Source organism: Solanum lycopersicum, chromosome 11 (genome assembly GCF_036512215.1).
Source record: "Solanum lycopersicum chromosome 11, SLM_r2.1".
Lineage (NCBI taxonomy): Eukaryota > Viridiplantae > Streptophyta > Magnoliopsida > Solanales > Solanaceae > Solanum > Solanum lycopersicum.
In genome coordinates this window covers 54,169,835-54,194,973 of record NC_090810.1, presented here as the reverse complement: position 1 = coordinate 54,194,973, position 25,139 = coordinate 54,169,835, and positions in this window count along the sequence as shown.

Sequence of the window (25,139 nt, the reverse complement as noted above, 5' to 3'; positions counted from 1 at the left end):
TTGTACAACAAAAGCAAAAGATGTAAGAATTAGCATTCGGATCAAATAGGACGATGAAACGCAACATGAGATAAAGGTATTTGAAACACAAATCAAGGTGTCGCCAGACTTGACTAGTAGACTAAACCAATAAATAAATCTCATGGAATACAAAAGCATACTACCTCAATGAATGGCAAGACTTAGCAAACTAAACTCGACACTTAACAGTAACAAGAATGTATGCTTTAATAAATAAAATTAGAGGTCATTCCAGCAGATAACAAGAGAAGGTTTATATTACAGAGAACATAGCCGACAAATAGCAACAAACAGTAGTAAATCTCAAGAAAAATACAACATGCTAAACCATTTTCGCTTAGTAATATATTTCATGCAATAACTCCAAGATAACTCCATTAAGATGCCAAATTTGTCATGCTAAAGGGACACAGAGAAACATGGGACGGTGCTAGCGACTCATCTTGAAATTATAAGCATTTTAGGATGAGAATCGAATAATACAAAGACACAACTTGGTTTACGCAAATCCATTTAAGCAGTGAGAATAAAAAAAAACAAATAAAAACCAAGATATTAGCATATGAGTGTTATCGCACTACCATGCTCAAACAAATTGTAACGACCTGTTTAGTCGGTTCGAGCAGTAGAACTATTTTTGATAAAAACTGACTAGGTCGACGGATCACGCGACGGACCGTCATGGTCGCGACGGACTGTGATGGACTCCGTCGTCCCATACTTGTGTAATTCCTTCTGTTTCTCTCCTCATTACCTTTGACGACAGGTAGGACGAGCCGTCATAGGCACGACGGTCCGTCAAGGGCCTTCGTTCCAAAACACTTCAACTCTGAAATTTGGGTACTGGGATAGACTCTCTGAACTTTGTGACGGACATGCAGGACAGACCGTCGTAGATACGACGGACCGTCACAAGCTTCACTTCTGAATTTAACTCTCTGAACTTTGTGACGGACCTGCAGCACGGACCGTCGTAGACACGGCGGACCGTCACAAGCTGCTTAACCCCGACTGGGTCGGATTTCTGCTAAAATTTTTAAAGGGGTGTTTTGGACTATTTATGATTATAATTATGGAATTAGTGGGGTAAGTGTAATAATTTATTTAATTGGAGGTTAAAGAAGTTAATTAGGGGATAAATAGTGGGTTACTTTTATCATCTTTTATAGTTGATTATATGATAATTAGGGTAAAAGAAAAAGAATCTGGAGAAGAAAAATAAAAAGAACAGAGAGGGAGAACGAGCGAGAAAGAGAGAACGAAGAGGAAAGCAAAGGCATTGAGAAGGTAGCGTGCTTGATCAAGATTCTTCAGTGGACATAGGTTATGGTTTATTTCTATGTGATAGATAAACTCTAAATAGCGATCGATATGTATTGGATAGTATTGTAAAGTCTCTATATGCTTGATTGTGTGTTTGTATGTTGTGATTGTGTAATTGTGGTGGTCAGAATGATGAGACTGTTGAATCTTTAATCTTAAATCCTCTCTATTAAGATGGCGCCTTGACATAAAGAAGGCTTGATGAACTAAAATAATGAGATAAATGGATCGGGTGTCACGTACCGACACGGTAGTATTAGGGGATCGGGTGTCACGTACCGACACGGTAGTATTAGGGGATCGGGTGTCACGTACCAACACGGTAGTATTAGGGGATCGGGTGTCACGTTCTGACACGATAGTAATAGGGGATCAGAGTGTCACGTTCCGACACGATAATGATAAAGAGAATGAATCTTGAATTATGTTAATATGCTCAAATTCAAAGAACCTATTTCCCAAATGAGTATAGTGTGGAGGCTTGAGTCCTCATAGGTGTGCTTGGTGTTGTTGTCACTTGCTCTTATACTTGTTGATTTTCACCTGTTGAGTATTATGGTTGATTTTATATTATTGTTCAGTATATATTGCTTTCTATTCTAAGTTGGCCGATGATACCTACTCAGTACGTGTTCCTTGTACTGACCCCTACTTTTGATTTTCTTCTTTGTCATTTGTGGAGTGCAGCAAGTGTGTCATCGACTTCGACTCGTCCTCAACTCTAGCCAGTCTTCAGCACATCAGATTTCAGGGTGGGCTATTATTCCTAGCTCGTGCTGGATTCTCTCCTTCACGTCGTGATGTCTTGAAGTTAGGACATGGACTATCTTTTTACTATTTTTAGCTTCTTAAATACTCTTAGATTTAGAAATTCGAGGATAGATGTTCTTGGTGTGATGACTTCCAAATTTTGGGAATAATAAGTATTTAACTTTAGAAGTTGATTTAATTGGTATCGTTAATGAGTTTTGGAGCTTCCGCATTATTTATATTATTTATAGTTGAACTGTTGGTATATGTTGGGGTTTAAATGTGTTGGTTCGCCCACTTAGGAAGGTAAATGTGGGTGCCACTCACGGCTCATTTTGGGTCGTGACACAAATCCTTTACTCTAAAGATTTAGACGATTCATAAATCCCAACTCCCGTATACAGCTAAAACCAATAGAGGATGGAAATATTCAAACATGAAAGTTTAAACAGGTAAGGAAACGACTCTAAACGACCACAATTGCCAGCTGAATCATCAACCCAAATCCATAAGGTTGAAACGAAGAAGAAACAGAGATAAATCAACGAAAAATACTTATTTAAACACATAACGTTTGGACGCGAGAAAATGCCAGCGAAAGGAAAGTATTACCTTTCCAGGGGCAGCGACTTGGATGATATGAGTGAAGATGGACGACTTTCACCAACGAACGAAAACTCGAATGCAAACCGTAGTCAAGGTATTGAGGAAGAGAAGTGAACCCAACACCAAAACTAAGTCCCTCGTCTGCTTTGAATGTGTCGAGTACGTATATTTTTATCTGTTCTTGTGCTCAAAGAAAATTTCCAACACAAAAAATCTGTTCAATCACTCTTTTTCTCTCTCTTTTTTTTAGTTCACTCCCAAAAATTTGGCCTCGAAAGGAATTTAGGGTTTGATTTCTGGGAGTAAAAGGGTAAGGAATTCAGAGAGAATCCTCAATTCGAAAATCTCTGATAAAGTTGCATGAAATTGTATAATCGTTCAACGGTAAAACGATATGAGGCGTACGATTTCTTGGCAAGGACGAACGAACAGCGAGATTTCACCATCTCACCTTGTTCTTCATACCAAGAAGCAGAAGAAAGCAGGAAACGCGTGACAACCTTTGCTTTCCGTTTAACGCCGTGTAATTTGACGTTGCTGCCGCTGAAATCGACGTCGTTGTGAATTTTGCGCTGTCCTTGTCGTTAGTGGGTCTTTTTGAGAGGAGAAAAGGGTTGGGTCGAATTGGACATGGGATTTTGGGTTGGGTCGGAGGAAGAATAAGGGATGTTGGGAATTAAGGCTATTGATGAAGATGGGCTGGGAATCTGAGGCAACAATGACTGATGGAAACAACTAACAAAAGGGCCCCAAATCTTGGTCTTTCAAATGAAGGTGGAAATTAGTTACGCCTTAGAATTTAGTAACGGTTAAATTAAGTTTAGCTTAGTGACATTGACTGAAATTGAAATAAGATCAATTAATAATAATTAACTAACGAGCTTCTTAATCTTAACAAAATAAAATAATTAATTTTTACTACAAACTAAATAATTTAAAGCATATACTATTATATAACCGAATTAATTAATAAAATACTTAAACGATGTAAAATCTTTTTGAGGCGATTTTCTACTAAACATAAAATATACTAATCGTACATAATTACGTAAAACATACATATTAACTAAAAATTTATAATGAGCGATGAGATTAATTTTAAAATAACTTAAAACATTTTAAACTTTATAAATCTTATTATTTTGAATCGTTTAGAATCGAGAAGCTCGTTAATTAATTCATATCGTCGAGGGTCAAAATTAGGTGTCAACAACTTTCCCTCATTTCACCTGGATTGATGCAAAAAAATTCGAGGAAAATGAAATTGGTCAAGCCAATTTTGACCAACCACGAATTCATCTTTAAGGGAGGGATTTGGTACGGACTTTAAGAATTATGGCCGAACCCTAGAAATGAGTTTCCTACATATCTCAAGCTATATGAGATCAATTCAGGTCACTTGTAGTTCAATAAGCTTGATTTGACGCATGATTTCGAAAGAATTCAGAATCCATCTCGATACCTGATTATGCAGAGATTGAGACACTTGAGAATAATACTTAAAAGAGAACATTACAGTCGAGTTTTCAAAATTGAGCCCACCTACATATCCTTTGACATAGGGAATCAGGTTGTTTGTAGTTCGACTAGATCGGTTGAGAAGGAAATCTATTATACTTGATAACCTTTGGTTCTGAATAAGTGACAAATTAAATTGAGTGTGAATAGGAGGCTTGTAACCTCTTAGCCATGAATGTGGCGCGCTTCACACCCATAATTAAGAACTTCACGGATATAATTTCCAAACTCTTGGTGTATCGTCACTTGGATTGAAATTTGCTTCCGACAGCTACCAAAATTTCTAGATGCGAGATCGAAACCAGGAAACCTAAAGAAAAATCCACATGCCTTCTGATAGGGGTGTGGTTTAATTATGGTGGAAGTCGCTCCTCTGCTCGTGTCCTAAGAGTTTGACACTCATATCTTAGTTTGCTGCTAAGAAAAAGTTTCATGTAGTGTTGCATCCTTGTTGATGTCGTCCGCGCATGTGGTTTTTTGGAGAATTCATCCTTTCGGATTCTCTCGACAAAGACTAAGATAAAACTCATTAGCATAAAATGCAATTCAAATGGGAGATAGTGTCTTTTACTGCGTTGACTCTTAGTTTCTCTCCTTCAACATTTGACGCTTACTCGATTGGTTTGACGTAAAGCAAATAAAGTTTATGTCTTATGTTTGTAATATAATCTTCAATGTACTCTTCATTTGATGTCAAAATGAGTAGAAGTTGATGCAATGTTAATATTTCTCTTGATGTCTCCTGTTGATGTTGATGGGTAAATATTTCTCTTGGGAAGTACGATCTTCTTCTCTTGCAGTGCGCGCTTTTTCTTTCGCAATGCATGACTTTTTCGCAATGCATGAATTTATTTCGCAATGCATGACTTCTTCTCCACAATGCATAATTTTTCCGCGATGCATGAAATTTCTCTTGCATGACTTCTCCTTCACAATATATGACTTTTTCTTCGTAATGCATGACTTTTCCGTGATGCATGAATATTAACTCGCGATGCATTATTTTTCATGATGCATAGATATCTTCTCGATGCATGAATATTAACTCATGATGCATGATTTTCCGCGATGCATGAACATCTTCTCGCGATGTATGATTTTCTGCGAAGCGTGATTTTTGTGGGGCATGGATATCTTCCCACGATGCCTAATTTTCTGCGGGGCATGAATATCTTCCCGCGATGCATGAATATTAACTCGCGACACATGATTTTCTGCGGGACATGAATATCTTCCCGCGATGCCTGAATATTAACTCGCGATGCATAATTTTTCATGATGCATGGATATTAACTCGCAATGCATGTATATATTCTGGCGATGCATGATATTTTATCTTGGCGTCATCCTCAGTACCAAATGAATATAGTGCTTCAATTGAGAAACATAGTGATCTTCTTGGTGCTTTATGGATAATGACATCGTCTAAACTGATAATACAGTAAGACAACTTTCAAGGTAGTGTATATCTCAATCGATAATACAAATAAAATGACTCTCCGAGTAGTAATACTATCACTTCTAATAATATGAGCAGATGACATCCTTTATGAAAAATCGTAAACTGTCTCTCTTGAATTTTTCACTTGATTCATCTTTGAACGAAGTTATATCTTCATTATAGACTTCAAGTTGCTAAGAATTGAATGAAACAATAATGTAACACTCTCAAATCTTCGATATGTGCAATATAAAATAATTCATGCATCCACAGAAAAATCATAAATTTGGGAAGAGCTTTTGCCCCCCTTGACTTCTCTATATTCATCGATCGGAGAAATTTGGTGATTTCAGAGCAAAACTATTAATATTCGTTCATAGAAAAATATTAATTTTAAAATGAACTGATATATGTCGATTTTTCATTTGTCTGCTCTCTGTCCTGCTATCTCCGGTTGATTTTTCTAATCCCCCTGACTCTTGATAGATAAGACAAAATATTTTATGTCGAAACAAATAAAATAAAAAGAGAAAATTTTAAGAAAAATAAATTTTCAAAAAGTAGAATTTTTTAAAAGAGTTACTGTCAAGTATCATGTCACGTCAGTCTTAGTGAACTTCTTTGAGTCTGATGCTTGGAGGTCTATTTGTTTATTCACTTGGAGTATTCAGAGTCACTTTAGACTGTCGATGAACCCATGTTGAAATTTTGAGGCCATCCTCAAAATTTGTGTCCCAGTTGACCATTTTGGCTTATCATTGACTGACAGTGAGTAAATTGTTGAAATTTTGAGATCCTCTCAAAAATTCTGTCCCAGTTGCAAATCTCAAAGTAACTTCTGCCTTGTTATGTTGAGGAAAAAGCTTCTTCTCGAGAATTTTTTAGTCCCTCTCAAAAATTTTGTACCAATTCTATTTTAAAGAGAAAAATTGAAATCTTACGGGAGATATCACTGAATCCTTGTGGCGCCTATGTATCCCGTTGAGGCAGGAATCAGGTCAAACGTAGTTCCCCTCAAAGGTTAACAACAATAAGAAATTTTACACAGAAACCGACCGAGTCCGACATAGGCCGGTTGCGTATCTCATTCTTGAGAATTATAGTCGAACGTAGTTCAAATACAAAGAAATATTAAAAGGGGATAAAATATTGAACAAAGCAAATACAAGCAAATATAACGATTACAAGTAAATGACAAAAATGCAAATTGAAACTTCATGCATTGTATCTCTTAACAGAATCTGAGTTGATCGGCTTCGGCCATACGGTGTGATCCATCCCCGACATGACTAAAGCACCTCTAGATAATACTTTGGGAACCATGTATGGTCCTTGCCAATTCGGGGCAAATTTTCCTTTATACTCATCTTGGTGAGGAAAAATGCGTTTAAGGACTAACTGACCGATTTCAAAAATTCTGACTCTGACTCTCTTGTGAAAAGCACGAATTATTTCTTCGTCGATATAGTTGGCGATGACAAACGGCAACCATCCTCTTCTCATTGATCAAGGTTAATTGATCAATCCTCTTGCAAACCCATTCGGCATTACTCAACTCATCTTCTTGTAAGATTCTCAAAATTGGTATCTCAACTACAACATGTATGATTGCTTCTGTTCCATATACTAGCAAGTATGGAGTAGCTCCAATTGACGTTCTAACAGTTGTTTGATAACCCAACAAAGCATATGGTAACATCTCATGCCAACCTCGATAATTATCAATCATTTTCCTCAGAATCTTCTTGATGTTCTTCTTGGTGACCTTTACAGCTCCATTCATCAGGGTACGATAAGCGATCGAATTTCGGTGAGTAATCTTAAATTGCTCACATATATCTCTCATCCAGTGACTGTTGATATTTGCACCATTATCAGTAATGATGGAAACTGGTACTCCAAATCGGCATATCAGATTGTTGCGAACAAAATTAGCTACATTGGTTACCGACTTGTAAGAAGCTGCTTCCACCCACTTGATGAAATAATCAATAGCACCACAATAATTTTATTTTCATTAGAGGCGGTTGGCTCTATCGGGCCGATGACATCCATGCACCAAGCTACAAAGGGACAAGGTGAACTCATAGTATTGAGTTCGTAAGGCGGCACTCAGATAAAATCACCATGCACTTGACATTTATGACATTTCTGCATAAATCTTACAACAATCATGCTCCATTGTCATCCAGAAATAATCGGCTCGAAGGATCTTCCTTGCCAAAGTGAGTCCATTCATGTGTGTGACACAAACTCTAACATGTATCTGTTCGATAAGCTTCATAGCTTGAGCAGCACCAATAAATCTGAGAAGACCTAAATCTGGAGTCCTCCTATAAAGTACTTCTCAACTTAGAAAAAAGTTGAGGGTCAAACGGCGTATCGACTTTTTCTGGTTAAATGTCGCATTCTCAAGATAACTTCCGGACTCTAAATATTTCTTTATATCAAAATACCATGACAAACCGTTTGGTTCTGCTTCAACATGTGAACAATGAACCAGATGTTCTATCAACTCTATATCTAGAGGATCAATATAATCAGTATCCGGATGCTTAATCATTGACGTGATGGTGGAAAGAGCGTCATCCAACTCATTCTGTGTTCTAGGAGTATGTCTGAACTCAATCTTACAGAATCTTCTGTAAAACTTCTATACATATTGCACATATGGTGTCATTTTGAGTTCTTCACAGCCCATTCTCCCTGAACCTGATGAATCAATACGGTTGAATCTCCAATAACCAATAGCTCATGGACATTCATGTCAATGGCACCGAGGATACAACCTTCATATTCAGCCATGTTGTTCGTGCAATTAATACGGAGTATAGCTGCCACGGGGTAGTGCTGACCAGATTCTGACACTAAGACTGCTCTGATACCTTTTCTTTCGCGAATTGTTGCTCCGCCAAAGAATAATCTCTAGTCAGCATATATTTCAAAAATATCTTCACCGACAAATGATACTTTTTCGTTGTGAAAATAAGTCTTGATCTGTTCATACTCTTCATCAATAGGATTTTCTGCAAGATGATCAGCCAAAGCATGTGCTTTTATCGTCTTCTAAATCACAAACACAATATAAAATTCACTCAAAAGCATCTTCCATTTGACCAACTTTGGGATCGGCATTGCTTTCTGGAAAATGTACTTCAATGGGTACATCCTGGAAATAAGATATGTTGTATAAGAAGACAAATAATGTCTCAACTTATGAGCGATCTAAGTCAAAGCACAACACATTCTCTCTAAAAGAGTATAACGAGACTCATATGGCGTGAACTTTTTGCTTATGTAATAAATGGCTCGCTCCTTCTTCCCTGTTTCGTCATGCTGCCCAAGCACGCATCCAAATGCGTTATCTATGACGGATAAATACAACAACAATAGACTCCCTTCTCCCGGAGGAACCAATACTGGTGGATTAAACAAATAGTTCTTGATAGCATCAAAAGGAGTCTGACACTCTTTAGTCCACTTTGTCAAAGCATCTTTCTTGAATAAGTTAGCCGAGATTTATATAAGTTTGATTTTGTGACTAGATGGAGTTTTAGCTTTTATTGTCTCTAATCAAGGTTCCTTGTTCATTTTTCATTTCTAAAAGGCATTGCTACATAGTTTGGGTAATTAGTTAAATATGAGTACAACTTCTCATCCTCAAACAGATGGTCAGTCCGAGTGGAAGATTCAGGTATTGAAGGAAATGTTTCGAGCTTATGTGACTAAATTTGGTGCAAGATGAGATCAATATTTTCACTTGCCAGAGTTTACCTATAACAATAATTATCATTCCAACATCCAGGATGACCCCTTTCGAGGCATTGTATGAAAAACGATGTAGATCTCTAATTAGATGGTTTGATTTAGCTAAGATGGATTCATTAGATATAAACTTTCTTAGATTCTATGAAGCATGTTCGCATGATTCATGGTAGACTATTTACAACCTAGAATCGACATAAGAGTTTTGAATCAGAGTGTTCTAGCTATATTTTTCATAGAGGGTAATTATGTTTGACTCTGAGTATGACCTATTAAGGGTGTGATTGCCACGCCCCGAGCTTACACCCTGGGCGTGTTCGGCACCCAAACACCATTATTGGCCTCGAGCACCCCTGAGAGACAGACTTAAACATAAGAGAAATAACTTAAAGACAATCACTTAACCAAAAATGGCACCTCAAGTCTTAATTGTTTACAATGTGAAATGAAAATACTAAATAGGTAATACCATCTGTCGATGAAGCCTCTAAAACAAATAGGGATGTAGGGACAGTACTTCCAATCATCCTAAAAATTGAAATCTAAACAAGAAAAATGATAAAAGATGTCCTTCGAAATGTAAGGAGATTCACCAACTGACTCTGAGCTACTCGCTTGATCAACGGTCCATCTGATGTCGAGCCTAGGTACTTGTGTCTGCATCATAATACGATGCAGGCTAACTTACATTAGTACATTGAATGTACGAGTATGCAAGTTGGAATGCTAAACAACATAGGCTAGAAAGAGTTTAAAAGAAACTTAAGAACTTACCTGGCTCTACTCAACTCAACATAACTGACTCATTTCAATATAAAGAAATTTAAAAATAAGTGTAATACAAATAAAAAGTTGTTTGAAAACATGAAAGTTGTTTGAAAACATGTTGTAAACTCTCTTTGTGTGCATAGATACAATTAACTATGAGATATATGTAAGAATACAAATAAATTTTGTATGTAAAATACAATAACTTCTGGGGGAATTTCTCTAACCGAACAACCATCACATAAGAGCTATAGTGATGATACAATGATTTACCTCATGCTGCCAGTGCATCCTATGTCTGACCAAAGACCTAAACTACCTAATGGATCCACTAGTCTACTGTGAAGAAGGTTCATCTAAAAAGTATGACCATTTTCTACCCATGGTGACTACATGGTTTTATGGAGATGTGATTTATATGAACTCATGCTCGTCTCTAATTCGGTGCTCAATACTACTCCCAAAATTATACTAGCTCTTATGTTTTTAAATTATGTTTGTTCTGTATTTAAGATTAGTATTCAAAAACTTAGCTCAAATGCTATCTTGAAAATCTCAGTTTTCCTGTTTGCTTCATTTAGAAAGCTATTACACTTTTCTGAAGACTTGCCCGGAGGATCTTTGAAAATCTCAGTCTCCATCCTTTTTAAATGTGAGAACATTTTATACTTCTTTGGGAATACTTAGCCCCATATACTACTTTGAAGAAAAGACTTCACTTTACTCTGAACTAAACTCAAACTTAAGTCTTAAAACGAAGTTAAAACTTTTATGAAAGACTTATGAAACTTAATATGAACTTCTTCTCATTTTCTTTTCTCTTTACTCAACTTGATTTTTCAGTCTTAAAAAAAAGTTTAAATCATTTATAAATGACTTCTTGAAAAGACTCTAAGAACTTTCTAGACTTGGTTCTTAACTATCCTTGAATTTGAAGTTATGGATTCAATGTTGTAATTCATGTTTCTGGATGATTTCTCTATGCGTAGAAGTCATTTAGAATATTTAGAATCATTGGGAAGTGTTAAACACATTAGAAAGGCTTAAACAGAATGAATTATGAAATCAGGGCAAAAAATGTTGATTCAAGCGCATCCTGGGCGCGCCGCGCCAGCCTCATTTAACTGAGGCTCCTTTCTATCACACAACTGGAACGCTGCCCCAGCCTTCCTGGTGCTATGGGGGCGCTCGCGCCAACCTGTTCCTTAGGCAAAAATCTAACAATTTTTTTTCTCTCCTTTTCTGACCTTAAACCATTTAATTTGATTATTTTTCTCAAATTAACTTTAGATTCATGTTCCCACATCATATATACAAAGATCTAACCCAATGAACTCAAGAATCAACACTTTGACATCAAGAAACTCCTAAATCTCAACTCATATTCAAGAACGGAAGCAATTCAAGAACAACCAACAAGAACATTCAAATTCCAATATTTTTAGAACTAATTCATACTGAATCTAACATTCTTGGAACATGGGTGAACAAAAACAACGTTGTGGTAGACTCACATACCTTTTTATGGATCACCCCCGACGAAATAGACATGCAAAACTTGAGCGTTCGTGGCAATTCTTAATTTCTCTCCTTTTTCTCTTCTTTTTTCTCCGTGAATTCTCTTTTTCCTAAATTGAATGGTTTTTTTGTTTTTACCCCAATTTAATCCCTAAAAAGAATTAATTAAATTAGGTAAGTAAAAGACAAATTTTCCCTTCCAAATCAGGATTGGACTTTCCTTAATCCAACAGTCCAACTTCCAAAAGGCATAACTCACTCATACGATATCGAAACCACTCAAACTCAGTTATATTTTTAACCGTATCTAGAGCTACTCCTAACTCATTCTGAGCTACGAGTTATGATTGTTTAAAAATGACCAAAACTAACTTTTCTAACTTAGACAAAATTTCCAATTTTTCTATTCTTTCTAAAAATAAATATTTTCAGATTTTAAACGCTTTTCCAGTAGTTTGTAGTTGCAAGATTTTACAGTGATGAGGTTTGAATAGAAGGAGAAATGTAGCCCTAGATTAATTAGACCCTTTGAGATATTGAACCTAGCTTGTCAGTTGTTCATCCTATGTTTCATGTCTCCATGCTTTTGAAGTACGTTTCAGATTATTCATATGTACTTTCTCTAAATTTAGTTGAGTTGGATCCAAACTTATATTTTGAGAATGAGCCTATAGCCATTTTGGATATGCAAGTACGAAAACATAGGACCATGAAAATTGCTTCAGTGAAGGTGCAGTGGAAGCATCATTCAGTTAGTGAGGTGACTTTGGAGACAAAGTCAGATATGTGTATCAGATATCCTCAACTTTTTAGGGCTTCAGGTATTTTCTTTTAATTTATGTTTGAGGATGAACATGAGTTTGAGTTGTGGATAATGTAATAACCCAGTTGATCAATTTTTGAAATTTTTTGTAAATTAATCATTTTGCCCCTCACGATCTTAACTCAGAGTTATTCTTAATTGATTTTAAAAGTTGGTTTTGAACTTTGATTTTAATGTTAAGAATTTGGTAAGTTTTGAATTTTAAAAATTTAAGTAGTTAATAAAGTGATTTTTGGTATCTGCTAGAGTTTTGAGTATCAGAATGAAATTTCGTCAATGACGTCAGTCCTGGAATGTGTTCTATGATAGTTGTCGGTTTCAGATTCTAATTTCTTTTAAAGATTTGAGGTCCTAAGTTGTGAATTGTGGATATTTAACCTTTTCATTGAAAATAGAGTTTGAATGTTTGTATTGAAATTTTGAGTTCCATTAGATTCGGGGAATGATTTTTGTCCTAGGTAAGGTCTTGGTTGATTTTTGAGAGGTACCAACCTTATTTTATCCTAGTTAGGCGCTGAGTAAGTTTGTTTTGATTTTCACGGATGTTAGGTTAAGCATACCTTGAAATTGTGTTTGGGTGATTTCATTGAGTCCGAAATGTTGAATTCAATTGATTTACGTATGTTATTTGTGTATACGAGGTTACAAAAAAACCTCAAGGGTCCTTTAGATGTTAAGAGTTAATTGTGTTTGCTGGTGTCTGCAGGCCTCGCTTTTGGGGAAGGTCAATCGCTTAAGTGACCTTCATAGAAGTGAGAGCCTCTTTGCCTTAGTAACCTTTGCAAAAGACATGAAGGATTCACTTTTGAGAGAGATTCCTTTTCACAGTATTCACTTATGCGACAGGAGATATGGGTTTATGTCTTCAAAATTTTGGGGTTGAAGCCTCATTTAACATTTTTGAGCTTGAAAAATCCTTGGAGGCAATTTTCAAAAGGATTTCTAGTGCTAAATCATTTGGTTAATCTTCTATGATCCTAAAACTTCATTTTTTTTATTATTAATTATGGATTTTAACATCAAAATTTGTGATTTTGATTGGAAAATGATAAGGGTTTTCAAGAACTTACTAAATATTGAGATTCTAAACTAATTTTGAGTCCTTTTTCAAAATGTTTTTCACCAATGAGTTCCTAAGACCTCGAGTAATCTTTTCAAGTGTTGATATTTTGATTCAAACCTTGTTTATAAAAATTGGGTTTTGAGTTGATTGATCTATTTTTCAAAATATTTGATATGGATATTGTTACTTTTAAAAATTTATCATGAATATTTGATTAATATATATTGTGTGATTTTGTACATTGATCGAAAAGGGAAGACTCAAGTGGCTAATTGATCAAATTAAGGAGAGTGATCTCCTAAATCTTGTAATTTAGTTGAATTTGTGTATTTCCTTTATTGTGTGTGTTGGGGGTAACGAGAATGAGGTAAAGCTTGATAAATCTTAATGAATAAAAAAGGGTTAAAATTAAAAGGTTATGTGTTAATGATAATGCTTGTGAAGTGCCTTGTGATTACCCTTATTTGATTGACTAATGAGATGCTTGATAGCATAAAGGTGACATTGAAATACTTGAATTGTTGTCTCTTTATTATGGTGTGAACTTGCTTATGTACATTGATTGTTGTATACTGTGATGAGACATGCGAAGGTTATGATGCTGAGGTCATTTTTGACAAGTGTTATGATGTCAAGGTCATTTTCAGCACGTGCTATGATGCAGAGTTCATTTTAGAAAGTGTTATGATGTCGAGGTCATTTTGGGCAAGTGTTATGATGTCAAGGTCATTATCGATTAGTGAATTGATATAAAATCGTTGAAAAATAGTTCTGGCTAAAGATATTAGGACAATGGAAAATGGTTCCGGTGAGAAACTGATTATTGTGGTTTAATGCTTATTTTTGACTTACTTGTTAATTGTTGTTAATGCATTTGTTAATTGTGTTTGATCTATTTGAAATTGATATTGACTTACTTGACATATGTTGAATCATGACTATTTTTCTGTGATTATTGAGCCTTGTGAGCTGTTTATCATAGAACTATTAAGTTAGGCTGATTTTTGTGCAGGTTATAGTTTGAGGAGGTTCGGTGGGATGAAAGAAGTATTTGTTTCTAGCTAGGTTGCTTCGTCTATCAGATTAATTGTTGAGTACCGTGTTGTTAGTATTCGCTCCTTACTTCTACATTTGTGTAGGTTCCAAACTTGGTACTATGTGATTGTCCTTCTTCTCATAATTTTCAAGGTTTGTGAAAGGATTGTTGAGAGGTAGTTGCTTGTCATTTCGACGAACCCTCTTTTTACTTTTCTTTATGATTTTTTAGATTTGAGAAACAAAGACTGAGACTTGTTCTTATTTCTAAATTCAACATATTGTGTATTAGTGGTTTGTACAAATAACTATCAAAATTTGGAATATTAATAGAAAAAACAAGTTTTTTTGCTTTATTTTGTTCTTGCTTTATATTTCTGCTTTTATTTAATTTTCATTGAGTTGAGGCTGATTTGTCTTGGTAGGAAGAAAAGTAGTATAATGTCCATTTTCGGATCGTGATATTTAAGTGCTTATATTATCTACACAATTTCCATTTGAGAATACATGCAAAAATAACTTCCAAAATTTAGAACGAAAAATGTCTAATACAAATACTTTATCATATTAAGTTACTCAATTGGAATATATCGTAACTTAAACGCTTTGAATGTATTAAGACGTCGTTTTTGAGGATGCATTGGAAGCATAATGTATGTGTTAGCTTTGTTTATTAGTAATATCTTGTTTGGTATATTTTTCTAGTGATGTATAACTAATGTCAGTTAGCTACACACTCTATTTGTTATTATGTTACGCATAACTAATAGGTGACAAACATGGTATATTAACAATGCAAGGGGTCTTTAATGCATGCATTAATACATGGTATATCAAGGGGTATGTGGATTCACCGATGAAGAAAAAATATCTCCTCCCTTTTATTAAACTATGGGAGCTCCGAGTAGTTTTTCGAACAAATTGAGTTGTCAATAAATAACTTTCAACATCGGAAATTCTCTTTATCACAACACTGTCGTAGTCAGTTCAACCCCATAAACTCACCCTACTTGCAACCATGTTGACCAAAATAACTAAGTTAAATAACTTGACCAGCCACTAGCCCTCGTATTATAAGATTCCTCCCTTCCCTAAATCATATATAGTGTTATATTCTAAAAGACAATACTTAAATATAGATGAACGGACACACGTTCAAAGTATCAGATAATGTAGTTTCATTGGGTATACCTTTCCAAGTGAGGTTAAAAATTTTAAATTTTTCTTTTTTTTTCTTTCTAAAGTAATACATGATCTCTAAGTAGATACCGGTAGCTCTTTTGACGTTTCAATTACTTTTTTTTTCTTTAATTTTTCAAAATTTTCAAGTCTTGGAGATCGCAAAATTCTTTTACAAATAATTTAGTGTACGATAAAAAAAATTGTATAATGAAACCAAATGTGTATGTTAATTTAAAGTTACTAGTACTAGATGATATAAATTACTTTTACTATTATGATAGATAAGAATTAATGTTTAACCTGTAATGTTAAATTTTAAAAAAATTAACCAATTTAGTATTAAGAACCTAAAGGTCAAATCTATCAAATTTATATTTTAGGTTCACATTTTCATAACAATGCACTTATCCTCTTGAAATTCTAAATACATCTCCTCATTAGCATGGTTATTTACTTATTTTCAACATTTTGAAAATGAAAAAAGTCCATCATGACAAAGGACTAGGCAACACAACTGAAGTAATCTATCTGTAACACTTGTTTATATATATAAAAAAAAGCTAATATAACACTTTTTTAATAGAAACTAGGTATGAATTAATTTGTTTTTAGTGGCTTTTAGTTTTAAAATTTATTTTTTTTCGTGGTATTTAAAAAGGATAAGAAGTGTTTTATAATACTTATATTTAGGTCAAAAAAGTCTCAAAAATAAGCTAAGTAAAAAAGCCAAAATTAAATATTTCCAACTTATTACTTTTAGTTTTTACTCCATTCGTTCATTTATAGTTGTCAAAGTTTAATTAAATTACATAAACTCAATATTTTAAATTGAAATTTTAGATATTCAAAAATTATTCAAAATGTATTATAATTATAATCTTTTTACATATCAATATGATGAAAAATACATCATAAAATATTATTCTAATATCTAATTATTTAACTCTAAAAAGAAAACCATGACAATTAAAAACGAACAAAAATAATAGCTTATAACCTATTTTTAAAAAATCAATCCAAATGCTCACTAAACACACTCCCAATCTATATAACTTAAATTCAGATGAAGGAGCCTTTTTTTTTCTTAATTGTTCTAGGAATTTACCTAATTTTATAGAGTTTCCACCAACATACATCTTGAGTACTTTATTTTTTTCACAAAATTAATTAGTCAGTACCTTAATAAAATTTTTTTAAAAAGTACATGTGGTTGCTTGATCATTAACTTGATTTCCTCATTTTTTTTTCTTTTGTGACATTGTCTCACTCAGCCGACAAATAGAATTATTAAATAATGTCATTGAATTATTTAAGTACCTTTAAAGTTGCACAGAACAAAATAATGTTAGGTAGGGTTTTTGTACTCTTCTTTTTTTACAGATGGGATATGAAATGATTATTCTGATATCTGATCATACTATATAATCCTCTCAGTGTTGGGTCCTATATTTTTTTTCCAATAATGGAAAGAATGAGACTTGACATTTTTCATTTAAGGAAAAATGAGTCACTCAATTCTATATTAGGATTATTCATTTACTATCCATAAATATAGTTAATGATTGTCAATGCTTAGGTGGTGTTATTCTCATTTATTTTAGACCCAAACAAAATTCACCCGTGAAGGTTGAGAAATTAACATCTTTTGGTAATGATATTTTAGAATTTTTTTTATGTATAAAAACAAAAGTTTCTTATGTTTAAAATGAAGATATTTTGTAAACAAAACAAAAAAAAAGATAAAAAGAAAAATTAAAAGTACAAGTGGTTTACAAAATTAATTCTCTCATAAATGTGAGTTAAGGTACTAGAGATATATATATTGTCAAACTTTTATATAGTGATTGTATTTTCTGATAATTTTATGAATATTAATAATGATATGTTATTATATATGCATACGGACATTTTATGCTTGGATCTTATTTAGCTATGATTAGTCTCTCTATTTAAAATCACTGTTTATATACTTGGTATTGATCATAATACACAAGAACAATTTGTAGTCTTAGTAAAAGAAGGAAGGGTTAATGATTCATCAGGTATGAGATATCACATTGTTCGAGGAACGTTAAATGATGCCAGAGTAAAGTATCATCAACAAGAAAATTTTGATGTGTCGTAAATTCTTATTCAAGACTTGTATCGTTTGATGATGTTTTGTGAATGGCTAGAAACCTATAAAGTGTATGGCTAACTCAATAGCAAACAATTTGTAAGGGGACTAGAAAAGACTATAATGAGACAAAAAAATTTCTCTCTAAAGTGATTCAATTCGAAACTCTTATATGTCCAAGGTTCAATGTCAAAATAATTTTAGAAGTTTTTTTTTACTTTGTTTGCGTCAACAAATAATTTGAAATACCTCAATTTTTTTAGAACATGTACAAGTTAAATAAATGATTTGAAGCCTTGTTTTTTACCCTGTTTCAAAACCCAAGGACATATCCTAGAGTGCATTGTGAGGTGTTCAAGCATCAATCTTGAAAGCTCCATTAATGGAGGTTTAGATCACACTAAAGTGTATGAACGAATGAAAAGAGAAGGAAGAAGAAATTGTATTATTCTCTCGATATTTCACTGTTACATTGATTTTGTTAATTTGTTCCTTTACATTTAGATGAGCACTTCTATTCATAGAATAAAATTGTAACAAACTTCCTAACTGATTATAGAAGTATCTAGAACTCTTCTAACAACTTGACTCACTTCACACCATATAGCTTGTTTTCACATTTATTGCTCAACAAATCTCAAGTTCCTTTTTTGTTAAAAAGATCTATATTTGAGGCAAAAAAAATTATTGGAGTTTGTTAAAGATTATGACATCACTATCGTATATCATCCGGACAAGGTGAGTATGTAAGCGAATACTTTGAGTCAAAAGTCAGTAAAAGTATGAAAAGCTTGACTATATTGTTAGTGGAGAAGTGTCATTTAGCCATGAGTGTTTATTCCTTGGCTAAACACTTTTTGGGACTTGAGATTTCAAAGCCTGGTAAAGTTCTTATTCCTGTTGGGACACAATCTTTTGATTGATCAGTTAGGGATAGATTGTTTGAAAATAAAAAGTTGAATATAATTCAAGACAATGTGTTTGTAACACTCCAAAAAAAATATTCTGAGCTAAAATTTGAGTCATACTTGTTATGTGTATAGATTGTTCATGTATATTAAGGTTTATTATCTATGAAGTGTATTGGAAATAATTTTAGATCATTAGAGACGCTGAGTTCAGATTCTTTCCTACAAGCTACATTTTTCCATAAAATATTGTAAGGGTTGACTTTAAACGACCACATCACTTAGAATATAAAGATTTAAGTGACTCATGATCCACCAAATTAAAAGGACATGAGTCTTCTTTTCAATGCCACTAAGTTCGTATTAATCAAAGTGTGGAGTACAAGTGTATGACCGTTTTACTAAAGATGCTCCATATAGAAATTTTATTGTAGAAACTATGGATCATAAAAGCATTTACGGGACGTAGTTTCAACTCGTAAAATGGGATCAGAAGCTCAAATTTGTATGTGAACTCTATAAATCCTATCTGATGATCCGTCGATCATTTTATGGGTCGTAAAAGGGTCTGTAGACCATGTATATCACCCATATATTATGTATATCAATGTATATAAAAATTTAGAATTCATTAAAATTCTATTTTGAGTTTTTTCTTACACTTTTTACCTCTTGATCGACCCCAACTTCCCTAGAAGATATCTTCAACCTACTAAGACTTTGTAAGTATTCTCCATGATTTTACAACATAAATATTAGGATTTCTACAAATATTCTATCATCATCATCTTCTTGCCTCTAGTCATGAAATCAAGAATTTAGTTCTAGGGTTTCAGACTTGCTTTTTCAGCAAGTTAATCAGAATTTCTTCCTTCCAAATCAAGGTTTATACTCTCATGATTCCCTAGTGATTCCAACTTATGATTATGTATCTTAGGTAAGCATGTATCATCAAAATATAAGATTTCAAGAAAGAGTCTCTTGATCAATATTCATTAAGTTAGGGTTATTCTTCAAGATTTATGGATACTTTAAGTTTTGTAATATCATCATAGTAAGGAACTTAGTTCGTCTCACACCTACATCAACAGATTTAGTTAGTAAGATTAAAAGTAGGGTTCTTCACCTTCAAGCTTAAAAGTCAGTGATTCTATCAAGATCTTACATTTTAGGTATCAATAGGTATCCTTTCACTCATTGAGTCTCAAAGTAAGCCTAATTTTATTTTCATAATTTCTACGACAGTTAGGGTTTTATGTAGATCATGATTTCTACGGTACTTTCCATCCTTTTCATGAGTAATTTAATTATGTTCTTCAAACTATAATTCAGTATTTCTAAACAATATTTTTACGAAACATTAAAATATGGATATTTTCTTGCCACATAATTGTGTGATTTCATGTGTATGTCTCATATCATCAATTTTCATGATTAAAGATGCTTTCATATAAAGTATCTATCAATATTTATTAGTATACACGAGCTAGTCAGATTTATCAGTTTATCAACATCCCTTAGTATATTCAGATTAGTACTATTTTTAATTTATCAACATGTTTTTTTTTTGGGATTCTTTTAATCACCAAGCGGACTAGAGATGAATACTCACCCGTTAGTTAGAAAATTTTTAATAATAATTTCTAAGTTCCAAAACCACCCACTATAGATATTTAAAGATCACCGTCAGACCAAGATTGGCACCTTAGTCCTTCATAAACATTAGTTTAGTGGCACCACATTATATGAGATTAGCCTTTGTACTTTGGCAAGGTACATTGAACCCTTTTTTATGTAAATTATATATCAAGATCCATGTTTAACTCAAATGATTATATGTCGATTATTAGTATCTCCAATAATTTAGTCTCATATATTGCATGCCCTTATATTCAGTTAATTACATTTCAATATCTATCATCAATCGAATGTTTTACTAGTTGGTCAATGCATTAGTTCATGTATTTTAGTTTTATATTCAGTTAAGCATCTCAGATTCATCATTTCCAGCTTTAAAGATTTTCATGCATATCTCACATACTCAATACATTTAAATCACTAATCGTAAACCTTTTTTGCCTATATTTTTTTTATGTAATGTAGATTCACGTTCTTACTATCAGGATCCTACTCAACCGGATAACAACTTTCATCCGGTGTGTGATGAGTTCTGTTATTTCAAGCTCAATTCAGTTTGTAGTTCTAGTATTTTATTTCTATTCATATGTATTGATTAAGGGAACCATGGAGTTATGTCCCAACAACATATAGTCAGTATTAGTAGAGGCTTCATAGACATTCAATTAGAGTTGATGTATCCAATATACATAGTTTCAGTTACTTTCAATATTATAATTGGTGTATACACGATTTTTTTCTATGATATATTGAATCAATTTAATCGAAATTATGCTTTCGCGCAGTCATTTTAACTCTCATACATATCTATATTAATCTACTCATGTCCTGTGATTTATGACTTTAAACACGATGTTGCAACTAGGGGGTAGTCTCGGATCATTAATATATTAAAAGATAAAGCTATGGAGGAATTTCTTGATCTAGATAAGTGAAAATTTATCATGATCTAAATCAAAATTATTGTGATATAAAATGAACAGATACATCACAGAGTATGTATCTTGATGTTTGAATTGTTACTAGGTAACTTATGAGCACCAAATGTTAGGTGGTATGACTCATATGATAAATATACCTGAGTGAAAGTGGAAGAAGATTGTTAAGCATTTCATAGTGCTGGAGAATATGTTATGGAATATATGGTTGATTGTGGTTCTCATTGAGATCATCTTCTTATTAACGAAGTTGCATACAACAATTATTACCATTTCAATAGTTAGATGGGCTCATTTAAATCATGTATGATATTAGGTTTCTTTTTTCGATGGGTTGTTTCATGCCTTTGATGTCAAGCCTTAGGGTACAACTTTGTGGAGAGATTGTTTTGGTAATACCAAGTTGATTCGAAAAAAACTTTTCATAACTTAGAGTATATAAAATTTTCTATCGATCCAAAGGTTTGAAATTTAAAGCTCCTAATTGGGGATGTTCTCTTATTGAAAGTATCACCTATGAAAAGTGTTCTTCGAAATTGGATAACATGATTTTCAAGGTGATCAGATGAATTTCAGAAAACATAGTTCATTTTGAGAGTCATAGTTACTGTCCATATCCTAACGCTTCGAGAGAAAGGAAAAGATGGAGAAAAGATTATCACTATTAGTCTAGCGATGGTACAATATTTCACCCACGTTACAAAGGTCATCCTAGACTTTGTTTGGTATAAGATGTTAACTATAACTATGGATCCATCCGATAAGCCTTCTTGAGGAAGTAAGGAGTCGCGCGAAAAGTTAGTATGATCCTATCATACATTGGTTGCATAGTTTTATAGGGCTTTGAGTTAAAAATAGTATCTTACCCAATTTACAGATCAATTACTCCGAAAATAATCAATATCAATATGCTAAATAATCCTCTGAGAAAACTTTCTTTACTTTACTTTATTTTAGTACCTTTCTATTGATGACAAGAGACTGAAATTCAAGAAAATTTTATTTTAATAATATTTATTTGCTGCTTTTTTATATGTATTCTACCTAAAATAGATTTCTAGGTTTATTCTTTGTTATATAAATACATGTATTAGTACAATGAATAGAAATATGAACGACATATTTCTTTATGTACGCCTGCGACCTTGTTCAACATGGTATCAGACTTAAATCATGTTGTTCCATTCACTTCCGTAACCCAATAGAATAACCATGCACCGCAAATCATAGTCCAACAGGACAATTCTGCTTTTTCCACTGGAATATTTCTTGACGAGGCAGATTATCTTTTATGGTCACAGCTAATGGAGATGTGTACTAGAGCAAGAAAAAAAGTTGGATATGTTACTGGCGAATTGACCAAACCATCACCAACTGATCTAACGTATGGCACATGGATCACCGGAAATCACAAAGTTCGAAGTTTGCTTATTTATCAATGAGCCTGCATCTGATGTAAAGATTTATTCGCTTGGCAATACGCTCAAGACATATGGGAAGGTGCTTCAAAAACATACTATGATGGATCGGATGAGAACCACTTATTTGAACTGAATCAACAATCTTTCACCGCCAAGCAGAATAGTCGATCTTTGTCTACCAAACTCATTGCAATTTTTCAGAAAATTGACCATCGGACAGCTTCACAAGAGAGATCAGAGGAAGGGATTGTACAGTTACAATCTCTGGTGGCTAGGCTTTAACTTCACATATTTCTAAGTGGATTTGATTTGGAATTTGTTCAAGTTGGTGGTGAGATTTTGCAAAAAGATCCAAAATTGGATTTGGAAAGTTGTTGTGCATATGTAAGGGGAGAAACACAACAAAGACAAATTATGGGAAGTTCTAGACCAGTCCCTGAAAGTTCAACCACGGTGGTTCGATGTGATAGACAAAGAGTCGATGTATTTCATCATCTAGAAAAACAAATAACTTTGTTTGCAATCATTGTGGTGAAAAAGGGCACACCAAACAGTGTTGCTTTGATATTATTAAATATCTAGAATGGTGGGATTTTTTTTAAAAAAACCACGAAAGAACTTGACTGGCAGAGCAACAATAATCAAACAAGGAGAACAAGCACAACCTATGGGCAATATGGCTCAACCAGGTAACTTTGGTAATGTTGATGTTTTTTCTAGTCGCTTCAAGGAAAATACATAGATTATTGACAGAGGAGCATCCGATTATATAACTAGAGACTCTTACAAACTATTCACCCATCCTCGCAACAAGTTATTTCTACGGCTAATGTAAATACTTGTAATATACCGGGGAGGGTTCCGTTAAATTTTCTAGTACTTTGACTCTTGAAACTGTTTTGGTGGTGCCTTCACTCCAAAACGGTTTGTTTTCTGTAAGCCCTCTTAACTGTATTGTTACTTTTTGATCCTTATTTTGTATCTTTCAGCTCATTCTAACCTGGAAGACTCTTGGTTATGGTGTTAAACAAGGCAAGTTATACTGTCTGGAGTTGGCTGAGAATACAAAGCATAATTTTGGGCAGACATGTCATACAAGTGGAGTTGAAAAGGCTAAAGAAAAAATATGGTTATGGCATAGGATACTAGGACACATCTTTTTAGGTTATCTTAGGTCACTTAGACCAAGTTTTTTACCAATTTAGATGTTTCAGATTTCCAATGTAATATTTGGGAACTAGAAAAAAGCCATCGAATTCCTTGTTTCTAAGTTTGAATAAATGTTCAGAACTTTTCATTGTTATACATTCTGATATTTAGGTCCATCAAGAATCCCCTCTATTTCAAAAGCTTGATATTTTATCACTTTTATCGATAAATACACTAGAATGACATGGGTGTCTTTACTTTACAAGAAGAGTGATGCTTTCAAAGCCTTTAAGGAATTTTACAATATGTGCATACTCAATACCAAAGGAAAGTTCGAATTTGGCAGTCTGACAATGCTAGGGAGTTTATTGATGGTTCATTGGGAGAATATCTTAGTTAGTAGGGGATACGACATCATACTTCATGCACATATACACCACAACAAAATGATTTAGCAAAAAGAAAGAATAAGACAAAATTTTGGAAATAGTTCGTGCCTATATTTTGGTATGAACGTGCCTCACTTTTATTGGGGGGAAGCAGTAAAGTCGGCCTTTTATATTATCAATCGAGCCCCTTCCTGAGTTATTGACTTTAAAACCGCTCAACAAAAGTTAAAGACATTTTGCACGAAAGCCCATCTGCTGAACCTTGAACCTCGAGTTTTTGAATGTATAGTTTATGTCCATATTCCAAAAGTCTTAAGAGGTAAATTGGATCCCTGTGCAAAAAGATGTGTGTTTGTTGGGTATTCAGAAAGGATATCGGTGTTATGATCCTCAAAATAAGAAGATGTATGTTACATTACATGTCTCCTTTCATGAGAAGAAATTTTATTATGGAGGGGAAGTTTCTAGTTTCTATTTCAACTCTTTATGAGGAGAATGTGAGTGAAAAACTTTAGTTGAACAAGCAAGATACTGGAATTCCACTAGACCATGGTGAGTTCTTAGACTTGGAAAAACTTCAAGGGAGATTGAGTAAGAATACACATGTAATTGAAGAGATTTCTCATATCATCCTCTCGAGTCTCCACTTTTCTAAATTTATCTAAGAGGGATGAAGTATCGATGAATAATGAAGATGTCGTAAAGACCTCATATTAACACCATCAACTGAAAAGTCCTCCCAGAATGTTCAAGAAGATATTGCACCT